General features: G+C 40.2%; 1 non-coding gene across 1 annotated transcript; it reads left to right on the forward strand.

The window, feature by feature from the left end:
* Window positions 1–717: 717 nt before the first annotated feature.
* LOC122118268 lies at window positions 718–824 on the forward strand. The gene has a single exon (XR_006149308.1). It is a non-coding gene; the product is annotated as a U6 spliceosomal RNA (small nuclear RNA).
* Window positions 825–12,658: the final 11,834 nt, after the last annotated feature.

Raw genomic sequence — 12,658 nt, forward strand, 5'->3', positions numbered from 1 at the left:
TTGCAGATTGCTGACCAGAAGCCAGGGACAGCTGTCTTCCTCTGATACCCCATGGTGACACTCACAGGAACTTACTCCCTTCAGGGTTCAACCCACTAAAAGGCATGAGAGGATGTGCATCATTTAGCACATCCTGACATCTAGGTTTTGACTGAAGAATTTTTATGCAAGAAACTCCTGGATCCTAGAAAGACAATCCTTTAGATGCACTTTTCTCAATAACATCAATGTATCTGGCTTTCTCTGCATAAATACACTGAAATAAATGACCACTTTCTATATGTTATATACATGTGCAAATATATCATCATTACAATGTATATATCTTTCTAGGAAGCAGGAGCTAAATTTAAGTTATGATGTATTTTAAATGTGGCCTTTTGTTTGATGTATCTAAATGGTTTGGAGGAGTTAGCCATCTCTAAGGAATTGTCTTTGCAAGTAAGGTCCTAGGATTATCTGCATCAGAATTATCTCACTTAAACACAACACAAAATAAACCTTTGGATTTCAGAATTTTCTCACTGGCCTGGTCTGGGAACCTACTTTCTAGCAAACACCTCCAGGAAATGGGCCCTTTCTTAGACACCTTTTGTCTAAGAAAAACCTCTTTAGGAAATCCCTAGGGGAACTGAGTTTTCCTTCTTGGTAGAAGGAAGGAAATGAGCATTACTCTGCTAAATTGTTTTAGTAAAACTACTCATTTTAAAAACTGAGGTGCTTTCTTCAGCAGCACATCTACTTAAGTTGGAATGATTCGGAGCAGATTAGCAAGATCCCTGTTCAAGGATGACATACAGATTGGAGAAGTGTTCCCTTTTTTTTTTTTTAAGGGGGTGGGGGGAATGGCCTGGGAATGTGGCTTTGTGGTAGAGTGCTTGCCTAGCATTCCTCAGCACCACATAAACAGAAAAGGCCGGAAGTGGTGCTGTGACTCAAGTGGTAGAGTGCTAGCCTTGAGCAAAAAGAAGCCCAGGAACAGTGGCTCTGAAGACTGGCAAAAATAAAAATAAAAACAAAACCACCTAAGGAAGGATTTGGGTTAGAGGAGATGGTGGAAAGTGATGAAAGTAGTGACATCAGTTGTAAAACATTATACTTATAAACTAGTTTACTGAATGCTAACTGCTTTGTGCAACTTAAAGACACTAAATATATTTTTTTTAAAAAAACACAAAAACCAGAAGCAGTTAGTAGCATTGTTGAGTCCGCCAACTTTGTGATCTTCTTATCTCATTCCAGTTTTTCTTCAGTTTCTCTCTACAATGAAAGGAACCCTTGGCTCTAACTGTGAGTGCTCATTTATTCTCACGGATTTTTTTTTGTGGGAGAGGGGACTGTGTGTCTATTGGTACTGGAATTTGAACTCAGGGTCTTAAGCTTGCTTGGCGAGAGCTCTAACACTTGAGCCATGCCTCTAGAACAGCTTTTTATTTTTTTGCTAGTTATTCTAGAGAGGAGGTCTCATAGACACAGCCTGGGCTAGCTTCAAACCTGATCCTCTCTATTTTAGCACCTGAGCAGCTATGATTATATCCTCATGGTATTCTCATACATTTTTATCCAGCTCATTAAGCAGGACTATTCACCGTGGCCACTATATTTAGGGAGTGGTTTATTACATGACTGATAATTACTTCATTAGTAATTAATAGTGACTAGAAGTCTAGCTAGAATTTTTTTTCTCCAGACCAGTGGATTGCGTGTACTATTATGACAAAATGCTGTGGGCTGGGTAGCTTAAGCCGTAGAAATTTATTTTCTCATAATTCTGGAGGCCAAAGTCCAAGTTTAAGTGACTGACCAGTTCAGTTTCTGGCAAAGTGCCTCTTATCTGGATTGTGGACAGCTGCTTCTTGCAGAATGCTCACTTAGCTTTCCTTGGTGTGAAGACAGAAAGCTCTTCCTTCATAAGAGCATCAGTTATAACATTAGGGTTTCAGCATATGAACTTAGAAGAGACACAGTTTAGTCCATGGCAGTCTCTTATTAATGTCTCTGAATAAACTAGGGAATAAATAGTATAGCCCTATATTGGCACAACAGTTAGCAGTTAAAAAGGTTAAACTACGGATATACAAAACAACATGAATGGATCTCAAATGTATGATTCTTAGTGTTAAAAAAAAAATCAGGTTTAGCTGGGCACTGATAGTTCACACCTGTAATCCTATCCATTATGGAGGCTGAGATCTGATGATTATGTTTCAAAGCCAGCCCATGCAGAAAAGCCTGTTACACTCTTATCTACAATTTATTACCCAAAAGCCAGAAGTAGAGCTGTGGTTCAAGACTAGCCTTGAGCACAAAAGCTCAGGGACAGTGCTCAGGCCCTGAGTTCAAGCTTCAGTACTCACACACAAAAGGGTCAGGTTAAAAGGGCAATATACTATATGAACTCATTTACATGATTATCTAGAAAGGCAAGCCTGTGGGAAGAGAACATGGATCAGTGGTTTCTGGGGTCTAGGAAAGAGATAGAGAGAGACAGAGACAGAGAGACAGAGACAGAGAAAGAGAAGGAAGGAGGGAGAGGGAGAGAGAATATCCAACAGAGGAATTTCTTGGTGTGGTAGAGCCATTCCATATCTAGATTACAGTGGTGTTTTCATGACTATATAAGTTTGTCAACAACATAAAAACTGCATATGAAATTTACTATACCTAAATTACATTTAATTTTCTTTGTTTTTGTTTTCTAGTCATGGGGCTTTAACTCAGAGCCTGGGCACTGTCCCTGAGCTTTTTTGCTCAAGGCTAGTGCTCTACCACTTCGAGCCACAATGCCACTTCCGGTTATGTGAGTGGGTAATTGGAGTTAAGAGTCTCACAGACTTTCCTGCCTAGGCTGGCTTTAACCATGATCCTCAGATCTCAGCCTCCTGAGTAGCTGGCAGGCATGAGCCACCAATGGCCCTGTATATTTAGTTTTAAATGTAAAAAAAAAAGTCTATTCTGTGTCCTTTATCCTTATCAATCATTGTTTTGAAGATAATGTCTAGTAATGATGTAGTACCCTATACAAGGTATTATTTTCTTTTTAAATTTAACAGAATCTTCCAGGAAAAGACATTAATAAAGCACTGAATCACAATGACAGTTAAGACACATGCTTTTTCTCCTTGAATTGGGATGTCCTTTATATAATCCTGTTACTGACTCCAAGGCCTCCAAGGCCACAAATCAATAGTATTGTTAGCAAGGATAGAAATTTGTAGAAACACAGTCCTGAGTTTTCTTCCTGGTAGCCAGCTTTTTGAAAACACAGACAAAGGCATCAAAAGGACCCAGAGAATGTGAATCCAACCTGCTGTGCTATACAGTAACACACCTGCTTAGGGAAGGAGAGTCAGGGTTTCCATTCCTCAAGGTATAGTCCCTTCCACTTTATCTTCTCTCTCCACTTTCCTGCCACCTTTCCAATGTCCACACAGCGACCAGATATCATTTCTACCATGTTTTGCCATCAATCAAAAGAAAAATAAACTGGTGAGCAAAGTCTTTCATTATGATGACATCAGAAAAATAAATGTAAACCCTAGCAAGCCTCATTTAACAGATAAAAGCCACAATCTCTAATGGAACCTCTCTTAGGGGGAAACAAATAACACAGCATAGACTATCAGAGAGAGGTGTGGCAAACATGCAGGCAAATTTCCCACACATTATTCCCCACAGAGTTTCTCCCTTGACTTGATAAGCAATGAACTCTTAAAATATTTTCAGTATGATGATTCTAAAAAATTATCCAGCTTATCCAGGATGAAAACAAAAACAACTTTTCTCCAAAATAAATGAATCTACCCTTTTCTTATCACTTAGATTCTGCCACTGCTCATCAGAGTGTGTGCTGTGGCACAGTGGGTGGAAATCTCTGAATCCAAGATTGTCCAAGCTGGGAACTTAGTCTGAAAAAATTAGCCGGAAGTGGCAGTACAAATGTATGTAAAAATTAGCACATTTGCTATAGATACTGGGGACCCATATTTTACCTATCAGGAACCTGAGACTTGAGCCTTTACTGTGAGTCTAAGGACTCTATGTTGGAGTTGGCCTGCTCTGAAAGCTAGAAGACTGTCAAGAATAGCTCTGCAAGATGGCTGTGATTAAGATTCAGCTGCTCAGGCTTATTTCTTCCTCTGAAGTTACAAAAAGCAGTTCTGCCTTGTTTTTGTCAGGTTTGGGTTGCCCAAGGAAACCCCCCAAACCATGCACTACTCTTGCCCTCTCGTTCATTCATAGCCTATTTTTAGGATTCCTTAGCAACAGAGCTGCCTGTTATTCCAAACTAATATTTTGCATTCCTGATTCCATTGCTACACTCACCAACCTATCCCGCCCTCAACTGTATACCACAGCATCATCTGTACATCCTCCAGGGACAGGAAAAGCACATTCTGCGGGCCCTGCCCTGTGCCTAATAATTCCTGTGTCCACCCTACCCTTCTGATGCAGTTGAATCCCATTCCTAGCTTTCCCTCTCTGCTAGAGATGGGAATACATTAAGCATTATTCTTTTTTTTTTGGTCATGGGGCTTGAACTCTGGGCTTGGGTGCTATCCCTCAGCTCTTCAGATCAAGGCGAGCACTCTACCAGTTGAGCCACAAAGCCACTTTCAGTTTTCTAGTGGTTTATTGGAGATAAGAGTCTCACGGACTTTCCTGCCCAGGCTGGCCTTGAACCATGGACCTCAGATCTCAGCCTCCTGAGTAGCTAGGATTATAGGCGTGAGCCACCTGTGCCTGGCTCAATATTCTTTTTCTAATACATTTTTATTTTCCTTTATTGAAAATAAGAGTATAGACATTTTTAGATCGATTGTCTGCTTTTGAAAAAGCCAAAGGTTTAGAGAGCTGCATCCATACCACTGTCACCCCACAGGGTGGGAGATGAAAGGAGACTATACTTTCAGGCCCAGGCTTAAGGAATTCTGCCATTTTCAGTGCACATCACAAAAACATTTGTGCTATGGTTGTAAGAAGCTGTAACATATGGAGGTGAGGGAAAATCTCTGCTTTTTCAACTCAGAATCATTTTTAATCATTTGGTCTTGGCAGGTCTACTTCTCACCCATCACTCTTCTTACTAACAGCTTGTTCCTATTCTTAGCTTGGTGGGAATATTTGACTTTGTGATTTATTTTGGGAACATCAGCTAGAATCATTGAATGTACAAATAAAGAAGTTCATTTTACAGATACACAATTGAACACAATTGCTTTTTAAAAGTCTGTTTTCGGGGCTGGGAAGGTGGCTCAGTGGCAGAGTGCTTGCCTTGCATGCATGAGGCCCTGGGTTCTATTCCTCAGCACCACATAAGCAAAAAGAAAAAAATCCAGAAGTGGTGCTGTGGCTCAAGTGGTAGAACGCTAGCCTTGAGCTGAAGAGCTGAGGGACAGCGCCCAGGCCCAGAGTTCAGGCCCCACAACTGGACCCAAAAAAAAAAAAAAAAAGTCTGTTTTCCACAAGAAGATAAAAAGATTCAATTTTAAAAGGGTCATATTCAGTATGAACTTTTTTTCTGATAAAAAGGAAATACTATTTTTCTTTTACCAAAAGAACTTGATCAGAGCTAGTTCTAAGGGAGTGCCAAAAAAAATTGACATAATTTCACTCCCTGACCTGGGTGCTTGCTGTCTGCTTTCCTGTGCCAGCTGATATGCTCCATTGAAGAGTTTATCCTTGGTGGAGCCTGAAACAAAGCATTCTTTGGGGACAGGTCTTTCATTTTCTTGCCAACTATTTGAAGCTTTAGCTATCCAGTGCAAAGTTCCTATCACTCTAGCACTTAATGGAATGCTAAGAGATGAATGTGGATAATTTGCATTAGCATGCACTCTAAACTCATGGGTAGAGTCTGTTTTGAAATAGATTAAAATATAATCTAGATCTAATATCTAAGATACCTCTCAGTGGCTATAAGAGATTGGTTCATGCAGTCCCCACAGATACCAAAATTTTCTGATACTTAAGTCTCATAATTTTGCATATAACCTATAGACTTCTCCTACATGCTTGCTTGCTTGCTTGCTTGTTTGCTTGCTTCCTTGCCTTCCTTCCTTCCTTCCTTCCTTCCTTCCTTCCTTCCTTCCTTCCTTCCTTCCTTCCTTCCTTCCTTCCTTCCTTCCTTCCTTCTTTCCTTTATTGTTGGTCGTGGGCTTGAACTTTGGGCCTGGGTGCTGTCCCTGAGCCCTTCAGCTCAAAGCTAGCATTCTACTACTTGAGACACAGCGCCACTTCCCGTTTTCTGAGTGGTTTATTGGAGATAAGAGTTTCATGGACATTCCTGCCCAGGCTGACTTTGAACAGCAATGCTCAGATCTCAGCCTCCTGAGTAGCTAGGATTACAGGCATGAGCCACCAGCGGCTCCTATACACTTTAAATCACCTCTAGATTACCAACAATTCCTAATACAAAGTGCTACATGAATAGTTCTTATACTATATTGTTTAGGGACTAACAAGTTAATAGAGTCTGTACATATTCAGTATCATTTTTCTCAAATATTTTCAATTGGATGCAGAGAGCTGGTTATTATCTTAATTAACCACATTTCAGCTAAATAAACCAAGAAAGAAGGCTGGAAAGGTGGCTCAGTGGTAGAGTGCTTGCCTTATATGCATGAGGCCCTGTGTTCAATTCCTCAGCACCACTAAGAAGAAAAAGCCAGAACTGGCACTCTGGCTCAAGTGGTAGAGCACTAGCCTTGAGCTGAAGAGCTGAGGGACAGTGCCCAGGCCCAGAGTTCAGGCCCCACCACCATCAAAAAACAAAACAAAACAAATAAACCAAGAAAGAAATGATTGTAGGACTCTATGAAGGTTAAGTACACTGATTGATGCAAAAAACACTCTATCCTGAAGTACAATAGATCACTCTTATGACAATTAGCCCTAATATTAAGGTATGCACAGATTTCACAGTTGATTCTACAATTTAAATATTATCATCTTTTAAATATTGTCCTCTGGTCTTAGAAAATGCTACAGGTAAATGTATCCCAGTAACTGCATCTATTTATGATAAATAAAAATAGTAACTCCATTTATTTATTTTGGGGGAGGGATATAATTCTGAACTACCACTTTTATATCAGCAATGTGTGCTTGAATAAAATTACACTTAGGTAAAATTACTTACACCATTTGCCTCAATTTTCAGAATTACTTTGATCCAGCAAATGCTTTCGTAATTGTGGCCAAATACTGCTCTGAATGACTACCACTGTGGGTTTTTACCTAAGTGATTCTCTTAGGACCTTAAGGAACCAAAGGTGTTTAGTCCTTTAACTCCAGAGTCCAAGCATTGGGTCCAGGAGTGAGGAGTAGAACCAAGAGAATAAACCACTCAATGCTGCATCTTTCTGCTGCCTCCTCTCCACAAGCTTTTTTCAGTACAGAACAGGAGTCCATCCAAGAACCAGCTTGTTGTCTTTGTTTAAAAAAACAAACACCAAGAACAAAAATTTCATACTGTGTATGTTTGTAGTTCCTAAACTCTCATTATCCAAATTTTTACTGTTTCTTCTTCCCCTTCAGTGGTCCTTCCTGCTTCCTGCCACCAGGACCAAATGTTGACACCACATGTCTCCAACTACAACCACAAAAACATTGAATTCTGCTATCTTTGCTCTCTTACTAAAGGCAAATACAGCATTGCCTTTGTTTAGCACCTGCAAACAGGTGTATGATTGGGATTCTTAAGCAACGCACTTAGAAACAACGTAAGAGATCAGTTCCTTATATTGAGACTTTGCTAAAAATTTTACTTTTATCCTTTTTTTGTTGGTCAATCGTGGGGCTGGAACTCTGGTCTTGAGCACTGTCCCTCAGCTCTTCAGCTCAAGGCTAGTGCTCTATCCACTAGAGCCACAGCCCCACTTCCGGTTTTCTGGTGATTAATTGGAGATAAGAGTCTCACAGACTTTCCTGCTGGGGCTGGCTTCAAACCTTGATTCTCAGATTTCAACCTCCTGAGCAGCTAGGATTACAGGCATGAGCTACTGGTGCCTGGCTTTGGCTTCAATTTTATTCTCTCTCTTTTTTTTTTTTTTTTGGTTGGTTGTGGGGCTTGAACTCTGGGCTTGGGTGCTATCCCTGCGCTCTTCAGCTCAAGACGAGCACTCTACCACTTGAGCCACAGCGCCACTTCCTTCACTTTTATTCTTATGTAACTTCTAATAGCTAATTAGTGAGATAAAATTTTGGCCCTAATCACATTATTTAGATGTAAATAAGAAGAAATTTATAATAGTATGCAGGTCTTTCTGAAACTACAATTCTGTATTCCTTTCACTATTAGTTTTAATAACTTTTTAAAATACCGGGTTTTGAGGGGCTGGGAATGTGGTTAGCAGTAGAGTGCTTGCCTAGCATGCATGGAAACCCTGGTTTAATTCCTCAGTAGCACATAAACAGAAAAGCCAGTAGTGGTGCTGTGCTCAAGTGGTAGAGTGTTAACCGTGATCAAAAGAAGCTCAGGGACAGTGAGCCCCAGGTCTGGCAAAAAAAAAAATAAAAAGTTTTTTTTTTTTTTTTGGTCCAGTCGTGGGGCCTAAACTCTGGGCCTGGGTGCTGTCCCTCAGCTCTTCAGCTCAAGGCTAGCGCTCTACTACTTGAGCCACAGCGCCACTCCCGGCTTTTTTCTTTTTGCTTATGTGGTGCTGAGGAATCGAACCCAGGGCCTCAGGCATGCAAGGCAAGCGCTCTACCACTGAGCCACCTTCCCAGCCCCCAAAAATAAAAAGTTTCGAAGAGAGCTTTTTTGTTTGTTTATTTCTTTCTACCATCTACTACATTTTGTAACAAAGCCATAATCTAATGTTAGGATATTAGTTATTGTGGAAGTTAATGCTATGCAAACTATACTTGGGGTCAGTAAAGGGATTTAAACATGAGTGTTAAGCTACAATAAACAATTTAAGAAAGTAGAACACTTGGAACTATAATCAATTTTAGAGTTAATACATGTTTGCCTTTACACTTACATATTGCTTAGTTGCTGGTTTGTTTTTAAAAAAAATTAAGCCAAAGCAGATTCTATTGAAAAACACCTATTACTTGCAGAATGAAATTATGTTAGTTAATTGTCTGGTCTATGGTATTTTAAAGTATAATATCCCAGATTCAAAAGAAACTCCAAGGCACTCAGTTAAAGGAGCTAGGAACTTTGTTACAGTCACGCGGGGTCTACTTCCTACTACAGGAAAGTAGGAGAACCGCCCCAAGCTCAGGGTAGAATGGGTTTTTATAGGGGTAGGTTACATAGAATTACATAGACGAGCCAGGCAAGGCTGGCTTGGCACATTTTCATTGGTTACGGTTATTTGACCTTTACATTCATTTGTTCTTTATGGTAAATATCATACGTAATAATCTGCAATAGGCTGCCCAAAGTGGGGCCACTCGGTGGTGGTCTTCAATTGGAGGACAGGGGTGGTGTCACCTGTGGGCTTAAGGCCTTGCTACTGAGGCAAGCAAGCAAGGTTACAGAAGCAGCACGTAGCAAAACCATAGCCTTGAGTCACAGGAGCATAGGCAAAACAGAATCTTCACTTGGTCAGCATGACAATACTATCAATGCAATTGACACTATTACAGAAGTGATTTTTATTATAATTTTCTGACTAATACAGCAACTCAGTGCAGCTGGTGATAAGTCTCAAGGTTGTCAGTAACCTTCTGCAAAGCTTTCAGCTTACTTGGTAAACTTGAGTGAGGAAGAGATGTTCTTTTGCTTTTTAGCAAGGATGGAAAAGAGGCAAAAGCCGACTACTGGTCAGCCTTTGCCTGGGGTTTTTCTTTATCAAGAGGTTTTGCCCTTTATCAATAATTTTGTTCTGTTTTCTGATTTTATGTTTTTGTTCTCATTAATATCCTTATTTTCCAAGGGAAAGGGGGCTCAGAGGAGAGAGTAAATTTCCAACAGCAGGAGGGGCGGAGGCCAGACAATAGGAGGAACTTTCTGCCAGATATCACAAAAGGAACCCACTACTGAATATCTAGAATAAATATTTTTATGAAGAAAATTGATGTGTCTTTCTCATTACAATACTAGATTAGTAACACAAGTTGTGAATGTGTGTATGTATGTATACACATGCACATTGGGGGCAGGGAATTAAGATAAAAGAAAGACAAACCCCTGAAATAGGAGTCTTCAACCCTAAATAGTAATTTTCTTAAAGCCTACTATTTCTGCCATCTCCTTGACTTCCCAGCCCCTCAGCTCCCAGCCCCCAGTTCCCATTGGCAACACCATGTCAACACCACCATATTACATAAGCAGACCACTGTCTCCCATACTGACCACAGTGCTTTCACCCAGTTGTACTTTCCCATAGATCAAATGAGAAGATGTTGGATCAGAGAAGACTTCTCATTGGCCATAATGTGAACTTTAATGATAAAGAAGGAAGCTAGACTGAGAAGGAAAGTCTTAGGCAACAAACCATCCTTAGCCAATAAACTACGTTTAAATATCTTTTCTATCATTACTGTTAGGTCATTCTTGCTTTGATACCTCCAACTTTTTTTGTTGCTTTATTCTTGCCCTGGACCTTTGTACACTACCTCCTTACTTCCCTTGTCATTTTGTTCTCTCAGTCATTAAAAAAGGAAATGCAGTCTATTATTTGAGAGATTTGACCTGGATTATCGCAAATGCTTTTCTTAGAAGGTATTTATCAGTCTAGTGTCTTATCTCCTTCTCTCCCTCAGCAAGCTTGTTGAAGTTAACGCCTATTCTGACATATTATTTAGAGGCTAGCACTTAGCATACCATACTTGCTTAATAAATGTTTTTTGGTCATATAAAGATAATTAATGGCATGTGTAATGTGACTTTGCTTCTGAAAAAGCTGTGTCATCCGGGAGAGCTATTATTGTCAGTTGGGAGAAGTTGAAAAGTGCTGCTGTCTCTGAGCCAGATACTCAGCCTTAGGAAATCTGCCCAGGGTTCTAGGTATGGGCCCCAGAACCCCACAAACACTGCTGATTGATCCTGCAGCACTGAGCTCATTCCCATCTGGGTCATGCTGAGTCCACTTTATACAAATGACTTAAGACCACAAAGACAGCATATAGTAACATAATGGATTTAAAAATCACAATCTACGCCTATAAGCCTAGCTACTCAGGGGGCTGAGATCTGAGGATCACGGTTCAAAGCCAGCCTGGACAGGAAAAGCTGTGAAACTTTTATCTCCAATAAAACCACTCAGAAAACTGGAAGTGGTGCGTTGGCTCAAATGGTAGAGCATTAGCCTTGAGCTGAAAGGCTCAGGGACAGCGCCCAGGCCCAGAGTTCAAGCCCCATGACCAACTAAATAAATAAATAAATAAATAAACATCACAATCTATAACAGAAGGAAGGGAAGTATCTTATTTCACTATAATGGATTTCAGTTTAATTCTAAAGTTCCCATTTTCATTAAGAAACCCAGTCTTCTCATTCCCAAAGTAACCATGTCATTACAGTTTTGAAAGTTATCTCTTAGAATAAATATTTGACCAAGTTAAAGATTTCATCTGTTCATTTGGAGCTCAGATTCAATACAAGAGTTTGTTCCCATTCCTAAGGATTCTCTTCTTTCTCCTCAGCCTGTACATAGGTACAAGCAATGGGCATGTCTCTGACTATACCCCCAAATTTCTTCGCCTTTACTACAGCTGAGTAACTTTTAGCCTGATATCTCACCCTTCGTAGTTCACCACTTTCACCCTCACTTAGCCCCTCCTGGATCAAGCACAGTTTGGAGACTTGCCCTCAGCTGGGTCCTTCCTAGCGCACACCTGAAGTCTGAGCTACAGTCACTGTGCCCCAAGACAAGACTCTTCTTGTCACACACAGTACTGGACCTACTGGAAAACTCATTGCCTTTCCTCCATATTAAGGATATGCGCACATCTGCAGACTTCTCTCTACTTTTCGTTGTTGGTGAGGAACAGTCTAACTTTGCTTCCTCCAGAAGCTCTAGAGAAAAGGATCAGAGGTCTTTCCAAGCTTATCTAGGAGTCTCTGTTGCTACAGAGAAAAGGGAGAATTGGAAGATGGAGCAGAGAGCAGCATAAATATACTCAGCAAAACTCTTTTGCTTTCCTCCTTTAGCCAGCTTTTTTTTTTTTAATTTGCTCTTATCTCCTGTCTAGAATTTGGGAGGATTTTTAAAAATACATTGGTACTCTATTTCAAAACCAAGCAAATTTGTAACTTCCGCTTCAAATATAGGCCACTGATAAGATTTAGAGGACTCTTAGAAAATACAGATGTAAGTGTGGTCAGGTGCCTTATTTTAAAACACTGTCTCCTTAGCAATAATTTGCTGAATCCTAAATTTTATCATTATCCCTAGCAAAATTTGTTATTTTCACAGTTTACAGATTGCTTTGAAACTTAAGTCTTTTTTTTTTTTTTTTTCATCAACATCTGATGAAAGGCCAGCATCCTGCTTGCCTTCCTTCTTTTAGGCATAAAGAAGCAGCACTATGTACATCTTTGACACTGATAGGTCACCATTGTATCCCATCATTCGCTAACGAAATAAAGGTACACCTCAAGTATAAAGTCATGACTGGAAACTAGGCTAAGATGCTTTGGGCATGGGGTGGTTGTAGGAGCTGGTCAGGACATTGAGGATGGGAAGAAAGTCTTTCTTCA

Source organism: Dipodomys spectabilis, unplaced genomic scaffold (assembly GCF_019054845.1).
Source record: "Dipodomys spectabilis isolate Male_0828 unplaced genomic scaffold, ASM1905484v1 ptg000147l, whole genome shotgun sequence".
In the NCBI taxonomy this organism is placed as follows: Eukaryota; Metazoa; Chordata; class Mammalia; order Rodentia; family Heteromyidae; genus Dipodomys; species Dipodomys spectabilis.